At 43.0% G+C, this 12,840-nt stretch overlaps 1 protein-coding gene across 4 annotated transcripts in view; it reads left to right on the top strand.

Annotated features, from left to right (window-relative positions):
- Positions 1 to 12,840, top strand: part of LOC147431529 (nuclear pore complex protein) — a 156,596-nt gene that overhangs the window by 44,370 nt on the left and 99,386 nt on the right. The window lies entirely within an intron of this gene.

Here is a 12,840-nt window from a genome sequence, read left to right as displayed (position 1 = left end):
GGGTAGGCCTTCAAACTTGACGCGCTTCTTCAGTTTCTTTGCTTTGTCGAATGTCGACTGACGACCCAAATATCCCGGGAAGTCAGTACCTTTGTTCTGCTTTTTGCCGTGCTTTTTGCCTTTCTTTTGCACGTCGAAAAGCTGAGCAATCCGTGCATCAACCACATTCTCCAGTTCGTTCTCCGTATATTTCTTGGAGGCAGAAGGTTTCTTGAGAGCGGGTTTCGGGAGTGGTGTTGTGGTTCTCTGCCACTCCCTTTGTACCTCTTCCAAAGAGGTCTGGTTCATATATTTTGCCATCTTCGGGTCCTTGGCAAAATTGAGCATCATCTTTGTTGCATCGCCAATCAATTGACGAGGCTCCATCTCTCTTTGCTCCGCCTGAGTAGGCCGAGGCGGGCCATACTCTCTGTCTGAATCTTCGTTGTGATCCCAGCCCGCATCTCCAGATGCAGAGGGAGTCGACTGATCATTGCCTGAAGCCATAGGTGCCGCGGAAAAAAATTCGGGGATCGGATTTCCCGTAGAAGAGAAATCGGCCGTGCTCTGATACCGCTGTAACAGACTTGGACACTCCAAGTCAAGAATCAACCGCGACAGCACCAAATAACCACTTCAAAACAATTCACAGATCACAATAGATTTGCACAGGCCCGGCGGAGTTCCGTGCCTAGAGATATTGGCCCCAAAGACTGGCGCCCCTTTCGGTATTTCTTTTTATATTAATCAATCATCAAAGTACAAGAGAGCGGTTAGGGTTTCACTCTCAGACTCTGCGTCCAGATGCTCTGAGAAGTGAGGCCCTCACCACTAATTTAAAGGTTACAAGGGATGCCCAAAAGCAGAGCCCCAAAAGCTTTTAAAATCAAAAGCATCAGTTCTCTCTCTCTTAGAGACTCTTTTCTTTTTTTTTATAAAAAAAAGCAAAAGCAAAATTCGCGTCGCTCATCATTTTCCAAATTTTTTTTTTTTATAATAATCCGCCTCCGCGATTTCCGGAATTTAGGGTTTTTGGCAAAAATTAGGGTTTGCAGGAATTTTAGGGTTTCTGGCAGAAATTAGGGTTTCTGCTGTCCACCACGCATCACTTTGTGACACTCTCTCAGTCTCAGCACCTTCATTCACAGTGTCATTCACTTTGTTTGTGATCATTGCACTCTCTCACTAAAGGAACGGAAGGCTCTCCCTTTCGTAAGTAAAAGGAACCCTTGAGCACAGTTCGGAGCACTCATCTTGAGTAAAGTTCAACATTCACTTCCGCTGCACCTTACATTGGTATCAGAGCTTTGGCAGTGTCCAAATACTGGTTTGAATGGACAGGGAACTACCTTCCTGGATGCATGAGGTATTTCCACCACCTATGGTTGATCCTGGGCATTTTGGAGGTGGATCTATCTTTCAAAGCATGGCTGGTTATGCGCTTGGAAATTAGCAGTATATGCAAGGAATGTGTTTGGGAGTATGCAAGGCATGATGCCAAACCCTGTGTATGGTAATGTTGGCTTATAGCTACGGTTTCAGAGTACTCAAGGCCAATTTGGGGTGCCACAGGGCAATTTTGGTATGGCTGTTTTTTCCAATTAGCAAGCAAACATGGCACCAAGAAGCCGAAATGCTAATGGCCAAGGAGCACAGATGATCCTAACCACCGTACCCATGTTGCAGACACTTTCTTATGACAATTTGACAGTGCTTGACAAGACAAAACCTTACAAAGAAGGTGGTGTAGCTGTTAAGTTCGACACTTTCAATGGTTTTGATGACAAGAGGAAGGCTCTTTTCTTCAATTTGATATTGCGTATGCTTGGGGGAATTTCACAGACGCTTTGAAGATTCGGAAAGCTACCACTTAAAAGGAAATGCGCGTTCATGGAAGACAACCTTGTTAATGCCAGGATGGGCACCGTTCACATTGGTTTACTTCATGCAGATGCAAACATCTGCATTGCTGTCAAATGAGTTTGATGTTGATGTTATGACTGATTGGCACCAATTCAATGTGGCTAGCTGCAAAAACTTTATAATAGGAAGTTATGTAAAGTGCTTTTTTCAATAACTTCCTATAGATTTATGCCATTGACGGAGCAGATAGAAAAGTACTGTTGTGGGTTGCCTAAAGGGCTTAGGAGTTACTGTACAAAGAATAGAGTGGCCACCCTTACTCAACTATTGGAGGTTGCCAACACTGGTAATTCCTTGTTGAAAGGAGAAGACTGTGGATTCCAAGGCAAGGCGAAAGGGGGTCAATCAAAGAGAAATTCAGCAAAGAAGCCCTTTGCAAAAGCGACTCTTGAAGCTTCCGAGGGTTCAGGAAAAGCAGAGAAAGCTAAAGACTCAACCGAGACTTTTGGAGGACATGCCAGGAAACAGAAGAAGCTTTTTTTGTGTAAGTCTTTCAAGGAAAAGAAGGCTTTAATGACTAAGGGTAAATGTTTCATTTGCGAGCAGCCTGGTCAGTTTGTTACGGATTGTCCAAAGAAGAGGCCAATTGACTCATATGACAAAGAGGACAGGAAAGGAAAGAAGCCCAAGCCCATGGCCAAGTTAGTGCCAAATATGGTGGGGGATAGGCCAAATTCTGATGCGCGTGAGCTATGAGATTGTGGGGTCAGGGATCAAATAACGCTTATTTCCTTTTTGATCCAGGTGCAAAGGCAAACTTTATCTCACCAGAGCTGGCTATCAAGTTGGGCATTTGCTGAAGAGATGGGGTACACAGTTGAGGCAGGTTTGGCATGTCCTGGATATTTAGAGTGTGTAACTCTCATCATTGGAAAGTTGCGTTTGCATATTTAGTCGTATATGGACACATAAGAGTTTTATATCATGCCTTGGAAGGGTGCGATGCTTTGTTAGAAATCTCATGGATGTTTCATGTACATGGAGTGTTGGATGTCTTCAACAAAAAGATCACCTGCAGTGTAGGGGCAAAACTCACATCTTGGATGTAAAGTTAAAAGAAGAGTCTATCCCTATTATATTACAACTTCTGCTATCACTTCCGTAATTAAAAATCATCTTTTGGTGTACTTCATTTTTACACATGATGTTTTCGATATTTATTAGTCAAATTTATCTTCAATAGATAAAGAATGGTCAGCTTTTTTGTGAGAGTTCAGTGACTTTTTTTGATTCATTACCGTCTCAGTTACCGTTGGAGAGGCCTGAGGATCATGCAATAGATTGGTGCCAGGTTGTAGCCCACCAAATAGGCCTCGGGAAAGGGTTAGTGCGGCCCAACAAAAGAGACCATGAGCCAAGTAGAGGAGCTATTAGAAGAAGGGTTGATTCAACCTAGTTCTTCACCCTTTTGCTCTCCAATGCTCTTCCTGCAGAAGAAAGCGGGTCCTTGGTGCATGTGTATTGATTACCGTGCGTTGAATAAGAATACCATCAAGAATATATTTCCCGTTCCAAGGATTGATGATATTCTTGATCGCTTAGAGGGTGAGGCAATTTTTAGCAGGATAGATCTTAAGAATGGATATCATCAGATTTGTATTAGGCGAGAGGATGTGCACAAGACTACACGTTTAGAATGACATTTGGTGTGTATGGGTTTCTAGTGATGCCATTTGGTCTTACAAATACGTTAATAGGATTTTCTGTCCACATCAAAAGTTTTGTTGGCACATTCTTTGATGACATGATAGTTTATTCAAAGAATGAAGAGGAGCATAGGCATCATTTGACCATTGTGTTTGAAGAGTTACGCAGTAACAGGTGGTGCTCAATGGGAAGAAAAATAAATTCTTCCTAGAAGAGATCCACTTTCTAGGGCACATAGTGACAAACGATGGTGTCGGAATGGATCTTGCTAACGTTGAAGCAATCAAGACATGGCCAGCTTTGAAGATTGTGCATGGTGTCTGTAGCTTCATGGGACTATGTTCTTTTTACAGAAGGTTCATTCATAATTTTGGCGAGATTGCTTCACCCCTACATGCTTTACAAAAGAAAGAGGTCACTTTCAGGACTCAAAAAGAGATTTCAGCTTTTAATCTCTTGAAGGAAAAGATGACTATGGATCCAACAATCGCTTTACCAGATCTCAGGAAGTCATTCGTGGTCTAGTGTGACGCATGTGGCAGTAGCATTGGTGCAATACTAATGCAACATGGTCGTGCAGTAGCTTATGAAAGGAGAATCTTGCAAGGGTCAGAAAACACTATGCAAGTCTATGAGAAAGAGCTACTAGCTGTTATTCATGCGCTTTTAAGTTGGAAACACTACGTATTAGGTGCTGATTTTGTTGTCCAAACAGATCATCAGAACTTGCGATACATCTTGACAGAGTCAAAGTTATCTGAAAAGCATATGCGATGGGCAATTATTTTGTCTATGTTTCTCTTTCAAATTGTGCATGCGGAAGGAAAAAAGAATATTGTGGTTGATACATTGTCAAGAAAGCCACGAATTTCAGCTGTGTCAATTCCTTATCGTCAGGAGCTTGATGATATCAAGGAACCGTATGTTAATGATGAAGATTTTGCAAGGATCCTTGAACAATTGCTAGATGGACAACGCCACGAACACTATCTTCTCAGGGATGGTTTTATGATGATGCATGGCAGACTATATGTTACTAGGACAGAGACTGATGATATATGGACCATTATTTGCAGGTTCAGCAAACAAGTCCATTCTATTTTTGTCAGGAAGAAGATAAAATCTGATCAAATGACACGATTGTTCATGTACAATGTATTTAAGTATGATGACATGCCACAGTCAATTGTTAGTGATTGTGATCCTCACATGACAAGTTTGTTTTGGAGAGGCTTGTTTGAAAACATGGGCACAACGCTTAAGTTTCCATTCTCATTTCAGCTACAAACTGATGGAGAGTCAGAAGAGGCCAAGTCTATTGTCTTAGACCTGCTTAAATGTTATGTGTCAGACAATAAGGGCAAGGGGAAGAATATTTACCTTTGCTTGAGTATGCATACAACAATACAATGTATTCGTCAAGAGGCTAGACACCCTTTGAAATTGTTGAAGGTGGCAAAAAGGTTCCTCCCATTTTTTGCACAAAAGATAAGATTTTTGAAGTAGATTGATATGTAGACATCATGGATGAAATGTATAAGAAAATTAAGCTCGCCTTCGAGAACTCTTGTTTACACTTGGTGATTGGGCTCTATTGTGATTTGAAAAGACAAGATGAAAGAAGATGAAGGGCAAGGAAAGGTTATTTCCCAAGCTCAGGCCTTTAAGTAATCGATAAGATCAACGATGCTGCATAAAGATTGAATTGTGAGACAATTGGAAGATTCATAATGCGTTTCATGTGAGTCTTCTAAGACCTTTTGTGGGAGATGTGCCGGAAATATGCCAGACGAGGATCAACCTGAAGTTGAGGAACTTGATGAGATCTTGATATGTGAGCAAATTTTGGCACATAAAGAAAGAAAAGTTAAGGGAAAAATTGCAAGACATTATTTGGTGAAGTTCAAAAACTAATTACCTATGGATGCAAAGTGGATGGAAGAAAGTGAACGGGTAGAGTCACCAAATGTATTGCAGCTTTACCTTGAAACTTTTGGTTTACAGCCCAGGTATTTCCCAACTTAGATCACTTCACTAGAGCGAAGGTCAAAGGTTTTGACACATGCTCAAAAGGGGGGTGATGCTGGAGCTAGCACTTCTAATGTACATACGGATGCAATGCAATAGACGCGTACATTGTGAGGATTCTAGGTACTAATCCTTAATTAAGTACTTAAACTCATGATTAAGACTTAAGAAACTTGAACTGAACTCAAAAACAAGACTCAGAATACTCTATGTTTGATTGATTGATTGATATGTGTGATACAAGGGATCCTTGTATAGGAGACGAAGAGACATAAATGAGAAGACACGTCTCTTGGTGAAGAGACATGACTTTAGATGTAAAGACACATCCTTTCGGCGAAGAGCTGCAACCATTGGGCGAAGAGTTGCACCCGTAGAGCGAAGGGGTGTGACCAGTCGTCGAAGGAGTGTGGCTTTTGGTGAAGAGATACGCCCTTTGGGCGAAGGGGTGTGACCATCCAAGCGTAGGGGTCCTCCTTTGCATGGCACTTCGCGTATCTGCAACTAGGAGTAGATGTATTGGTGTTAAGATAGTCACAATCGTGACATTCTCTCCCATTTAAAATGAGAGCCCGTGTCAAAGAAATGACTTCGGATGTTGATAGAACTCTGGAAAAGCATTGAATCTTCGAAAATCTTCAATCTTTGAGTTATCTAAAACCTTTGTCTTGAACCTTTGCTTCTTGCGAAACCTTTTTGCTTTGACTGCTAAATCCCACGTCATTGCATTATTCAAAAACTTTTTAGAGGAATCTGGCTTAATCAGGCTGACTGCAACAAGAGGTTGATCTTCAAAATCTTTCGTGTGATGTAAGACTTCTGGTTCAAAATCTTCCAATAACTGTGAAGTATTTGGCAAAGAGGAAATCTTCTCAAGACATTCTTCAGATGGGATAACCTCAACTTTAGTAATCTCTGGAGAGGATTTTGGCTTGAGACTATAATCATCTTCCAATAACGAATCCCAAAATTCTTCAGAATCATCTTCTCGAACTGTAACTTCATGACTTGTAATTGGCATATCATCATCCAGTAAAGAATTAAAGAAAGCATAGTCGTTTTCAGACTCGGAATCTGCAACTATCTCCTTATCTTTGTCTTCAGCAATTGATTAAGGAGAAGTTAATGAATTAAAAAATTCATCAATAATAATATCTGCATCTGTATCGAAAATCATATTCTCTTCATAATCCACTGTATCATGTTGCTTGACTAGTACACGTGAGGCTTGAATCACTCTTTCCGCATGAGAAAGCCCGTGTAGTCGATTCACGTCCATCTTTGAACAAATTGATAGTATGTCCTCGAAAGCTAATTGCTGGATCATATTGGAATAACCAATGCTGACCAAGAATCATGTCGTAATAAGATAAAGGCATGACTTCGAAATCCAATTGATCTGCATAAGTTTGAATCTCGAACTGCAACTGTCGAATGGTCTGATCACAAGTCAAAATTGATCCATCTGCTAATTCCACATCATATAAGTGAGATGTCTTCTGAGTTGGTAAGCCAAGTTGTTGAACTATCTGAGTACTGACAAAATTATTCCAACATCCGCTGTCCACCAAAATATTGATGGAGCGACCATTGAGTAGTCCAAGAAGGCTCAAAACTTGCTTTGAGAGAGGCTCCAAAACTGAAGAATTGCATTGAGCATGCTTCATAAGAATACTTGTATCCTCTGAGACACAAATCGTATTGACCACAGATTTTCCTTTATCCTTAGCAGAATCTGGTTGTTCAAGATTCGATGATGTTTCCGCGTTGGAATTTCTTTTCGAATTAGACGGATTTGGTCTCTTTGGACATTGATACCATCCACGATCACCACTGCAAATTGTACATAATCCTTCCTTCTTTGAAGTCAAAGATCCATTTGACGAAGAGCCTTGTTGAGTATTGGAATGCAGATCTTGAGAAAAATCACGTCCTTTACTATGATCAAGTGGAGGAACATGTGAAGAAGATCTACTTTTAGATTGTCGATCTTGAGAATAGAACCTTGAAGTTGAATAAGGTTGTGTTGCTTGCTGTCTGAACTCAGACTGATGTTGCTGACCTTGGCTATAGTTGTCTCTGCGATCGCGTTGTGAAAAGTGGGTGCTGTTTGAAGATCTGTCACTAGAGAAAATTCTGTGTAGGGCGCCGATTATCGCCAAGACGCTCCACATAGGAAATTGCAGCATCCAAGGTGGTAGGGTTGTATTTGTGCACATCATCCTTCAGGTTGGGTTCGAGTCCATCGATAAACTGTGAAGTTTATCAGAGGGACTAAGGGTCTCTATCTCCAGAGTTAGCCTTTGGAACTTTGTGATGTACGCGGCCAAGGAACCTGTCTGGCTCAGGCGGCGAAGAGAGGACCGGGCATGAAAATCCGCATTGGCAGGTTCGAACGCCTTGCGAATAGCACACCGGAATTTATCCCAAGAAGGTGTGTGTTTACCATCAGCAACCCGTCGTTGCCACCAAAGAAATGCTGTCTCTTTGAGCAGAGAACTAGCAAGTGCAACTTTTTTACTTTCGACCAAGTCTGTGTTTGATAAGTAAACCTCCATTTTGAACAGCCAATGGTCCAACACGCGCTTGTCGTGGTGACCAGTGTACGGTTCTGACAGTTTAACATGAAGCTTCTTCTTCTGTGCAGCATTAAAGAATTTATAAAGTAATTGAAGTTCGCGATTGTCTACCTCTTCAGTTGGATCTAGTTCGTTTGGTTCGTCCATTGAAGCTTCGGAAGAATGTGTTGAAGATGCTGCATTAGTAGTCCGAGAAACAGCAGGACGACTTCGAGAAGTGTTTTGCATCTGCATCTCATCCAAGCGAGTGCGAAGTGATGCGAGGCTTATGGAAAGTGTGGCCATCTGCTCCTTGATAAGAGTAAGGGCATTGTTAGATTGACCACCTCTGTCCTGAGAATTCGGCATGGTTACGCCTCAAAAGGAACTCAAACAGGTGCAAGTTCTGGGTCGGGAACAGATTCTGGGACGGGTACTTCGTGAGCGGAAACTGCGTCTGGAATAAGTTGGCGCTCTGGAGTTGGGGAATCGGGAATAATTATAACTGCCTGCTCTGAGTACGGAGAATCTGGAATCACAATCATTTCGTGTATAGGGAAATTCTCCGGTAAGATTTCATCGGCAATCTCAGTTGTGTTCCGGAGATGCGGAATGGGCACTCAGGTATGGGCGTCTTCCATGGCCGTGTACAATACATAGGCAGGAGGGAGAGAAGAGGCCAACGTTGAGTGAGGGGATAAGAGCAGCGTGCGGTAGTTTAAATTGCTGCCTTTTTTTTTAATGTATAAGGGTGTTCACATGGGGTTTTTTTATATGAGGCTGACCGGCTGATTTTTTTAAAAAGTTTCCACACCATGGAGAATTGGGCCGGCCAAAGTGTTTTTGGAACTTATGATAAGTTAAGTGCTAACGTAAGTCTGCCAGCGAAATATCATCAGCGTAAGAAATTCAGCATGGCAGCGTTTCAGCATGAGGGTGCGCCAAGGGGTGCGTGAAGAGCATGCAGCGTTGCAGCCCAGCCAGCACGCCAGCGATTCAGCCCTTCATTCAGCCAGCGCAGCAAATTCTGCCAGCCAGCGTTTGCAGGAAATTCAGCCTCCGATGTGCGTGACTCTTAGGGAAGGGGTGTGATCTTTGGGAAGGGGTGGCTTCCTTGGTGCCCTCTCGCGAAGAGGTGCCCTTTGGATATGTAGCAGCCAGCAAAGGGAATTCAGCCCCTTGTTGAGTGAATGGGCACACAGGCGAAGCGACACACCCGTATGCGAAGGGTGTGAGCAAGGTGAAGAGGTACCGTCCTTTCATACGAAGAGGTGCGAGTGCAATCCCGAAGGCACACCACCCGATGAAGAGGTTGGGTACGTGGCAGTCCCGCATGCCCACATGTGCATCTCTGTCCTTTATGTATATAATTGGATCATAATAAATTTCAAATTACCTCATGCTTGTATGCACATGTGTACCACCTTTCTTCAGCTTCCATACAACTCCGGGAAAGAGGGGGGGGGGGGGGGGGGGGGAAGAGGGTAGCGGTGAGGGTGAGAGGCTCACAACCTTCGGGTCTCGGGAAAAAATTTGCTCTGATACCACTGTGAGGATCCTAGGTACTAATCCTTAATTAAGTACTTAAACTCATGATTAAGACTTAAGAAACTTGAACTGAACTCAGAAACAAGATTCAGAATACTTTGTGTTTGATTGATTGATTGATATGTGTGATACAAGGGCTCCTTATATAGGAGACGAAGAGACATAAATGAAAAGGCACGTCTCTTGGTGAAGAGACATGACTTTAGACGTAAAGACACATCCTTTCGGCGAAGAGCTGCAACCATTGGGCGAAGAGTTGCACCCGTAGAGCGAAGGGGTGTGACCAGTCGTCGAAGGAGTGTGGCTTTTGGCGCAGAGATACGTCCTTTGGGCGAAGGGGTATGGCCATCCAAGCGCAGGGTTCCTGCTTGGCATGGCACTTCGCGTATCTGCAACTAGGAGTAGATGTATTGCTGTTAACATAGTCACAATCGTGACATACATTACTTGACAAATAAGGTACAATGCTCACTTCTATGATAGATAGACACGATAAAAGTGTGAAGATTTCATTAAGTTATTTGTACTCTTGTTTGATAGTTTTCATTTAGTCATTTGTACTTCTGTTCGACAAAAGTGTGAAGATTTCTTAAGGTCATTTGTACTCTTGTTTGATAGTTTTTCTTGCGGATACATGTGACGATAAAAGGGTGCTAATCACACTAAAATCATCTGTGGTATGTATAACAGGTATGCAATCAAGGACGTTTGTGATTTTAAGAGGGGGGGTATGCCACGAGACTGTGACAAACACTAACTTTATTTGTTGGTGGTTTCTATTTAATTTTTGGGGGCCTCTTTTTGAAATCACAAATGCTCGGACATTGCATAGCCAGTGTGAAAAGGCCAACGAGAGTTTCACTCGCTAGAGTCAAGGCCAAGTAGCCACGAGATGGTTGGGGGCCGATCGGCACTGGAATTTGACTAGTAAAGGAGTGACTAGCTCAGTTAAAGTCATTTAGGCCCCTTGGCGAGAGTTCATAAGTTGGTGGGTACTAGGAAATCAAACCAAATGGGCAAACTAGACACATCAGTAGCAGAGAGTCACAAATTGCTGATGTGTCAAGCCACTGAAGAACGGAGCCAACTTGCAGATCCTTGGCGAAAGGCCTAAACCCTAAGAAGCATAAGAAGAATAAGCAGAAGAAGTTCCCACCAACTTATTGGACTGCTTATGTAAATGATTTTGAGTTTGAATGATTTTTATGTAACTGCTTTTCAAGGCCAATGGCCTTTAAATATGTGTAGAGGGCTCAATCTCTGACACTCTTCTGGGTGAAGGTGCAGAGCGTGAGTACCGTCGTTGTAGCGAGTTCAAATAATATAAAGAAGTACCAAAAGGGGCGCCAAGGTTTGGGGCGAGTGCTCTCTCGAGGTGGAACTCCACCACTCCTTGTGTCGTCTGTCTCTTTTAGTTCAGTTGTTATTGAAGTGCTAAAAGTCTGTTCAGTCGGTTCTTTTTCGTTGGCACGTGGTGCTCGTCTCGTGACAGTGGTATCAAAGCTTCAGGCGTGTGCTTTTCTGAAAGCATACCGGTCCCACCAAAGAGCAGACAGAGCAGATCGGCTCTTCCAAAGTTTATTGGAATTTTATTTGAAGAATCTTTGTGTCCCGACCCTAGACTTATTAGCCACTCCCACCCTTACTGCATCCCGCATCAGGCGCGCTCCTGTCTGCACCTCTCTGTCTTACAAGCCATAGCCATAAAGAACCCAAGACATGACGTTCATGGATTCAATAGAATACTTGCAGTTTCTCCTCGATGAGCTTCGCGACATTCTTTCGCGGAATCCTCAGTAGAATCTTCCGATGCTGCAAAGTTTTCAACGGTTTTTGAATTACATGTTACCCCCTCTGATGCCCCAAGTGGCAGGTGGTACCTCCTCCTCTGGCACCTGAAAATGGGGGGCGTTTGGTTGTAAAAGGCCTCTATATCTCATGGCCCGAACCTTTTTAGGTTATTTGCGGGAGGAGAAATCAGGGAGTCGTTGAACAGCTCATGGCCCGGATCTGTATGGTTATTTGCGGGGGGAGTGTTCATCGGTGACTTTATGTTTCTATGTCTTATAACATGCATATGTGAGCATTTGTGTTGCATTGTGATGTGCCACCCATTGAATATTCCTTATTGGATGAGATACTTTTGGGAAGCAACGACCCAAGATATCAAGAGTTTCGATTTGGAATGAGACTCCTTATTGGATGAGATTCTTTTGGGAAGTGAACGACTCAGGAAATCAAGAGCTCCGATTTGGAATGAGAAAACTGATTGTCCCTCGAAATGTCCCTTGGAAATTTTTGAGCTAACTTGAGTTGTTTTGCAGATATGTTGTAATCGCGGATGATTACTTTCTTTGAAGAAGGGGGGATGTCACAAATTGTTGACGTGTCAAGCCACTGTATAACGGAGCCAATCTTCAGATCCCGACCGAGAGGCCTAAACCCTAAAAAGAAGCAATAGAAAAAGTAAAAGTTCCACCAACTTTTGGGACCCCGTCCGATGGAGCCCACAGGACATAAAGGCATGAAAATAAAGCTGGACCCACATACACACCAGCGTAACCGCGAAACGTTTCAGACCCGAAACGTTTTACCCCGAAACGGGGAGTTTCACCCTCACCCTTGAGAGGAGCCTCGGTGAAACGTATGACCGAAACGCCAATTTTGGGTATATATAGTATTATATATATACATAATAGGTGTGCACAGTGTCACAAGATGGGCACCACGTGCCAATAGAAAAGAACAGACCGAGCAGACTTTTAACACTTCAATAACAACTGAACTGAAAGAGAGAGACGACACACGACACGGAGTGGAGGAATTTCACCCCAGAGAGTATTGGCCCCGAACCTTGGCGCCCATTTCGGTATTTCTTTATATTGCATCAACACAATACAAGCCGGTACTCGAGACTCTGCACCTTCGCCAGGAAGCATGCCTGAGAATGAGCCCTAACCTCATATTTAAAGGCCCTTGGCATAAAAAGCAATTACAGTAAAAAGCCTTCAAACTCAAAAGCATCTGGTCCAAAAGCAAAGCCAAAAAGCTGCCAGCGTAAATCGCGGAAATCCGTACAGCCTGCCACATCATCATGTCAGCGCAATTTTCGAAAATCTGCCACGCCATCAATTTTAGCGTGCGTGCGGGTCCTGGA

This window comes from Adiantum capillus-veneris, chromosome 21 (assembly GCF_014529385.1).
Source record: "Adiantum capillus-veneris isolate H3 chromosome 21, ASM1452938v2, whole genome shotgun sequence".
NCBI classification, from domain to species: domain Eukaryota; kingdom Viridiplantae; phylum Streptophyta; class Polypodiopsida; order Polypodiales; family Pteridaceae; genus Adiantum; species Adiantum capillus-veneris.
Note: the sequence above shows the minus strand (reverse complement) of the source record. Positions and strands in the feature narration are given on the sequence as shown.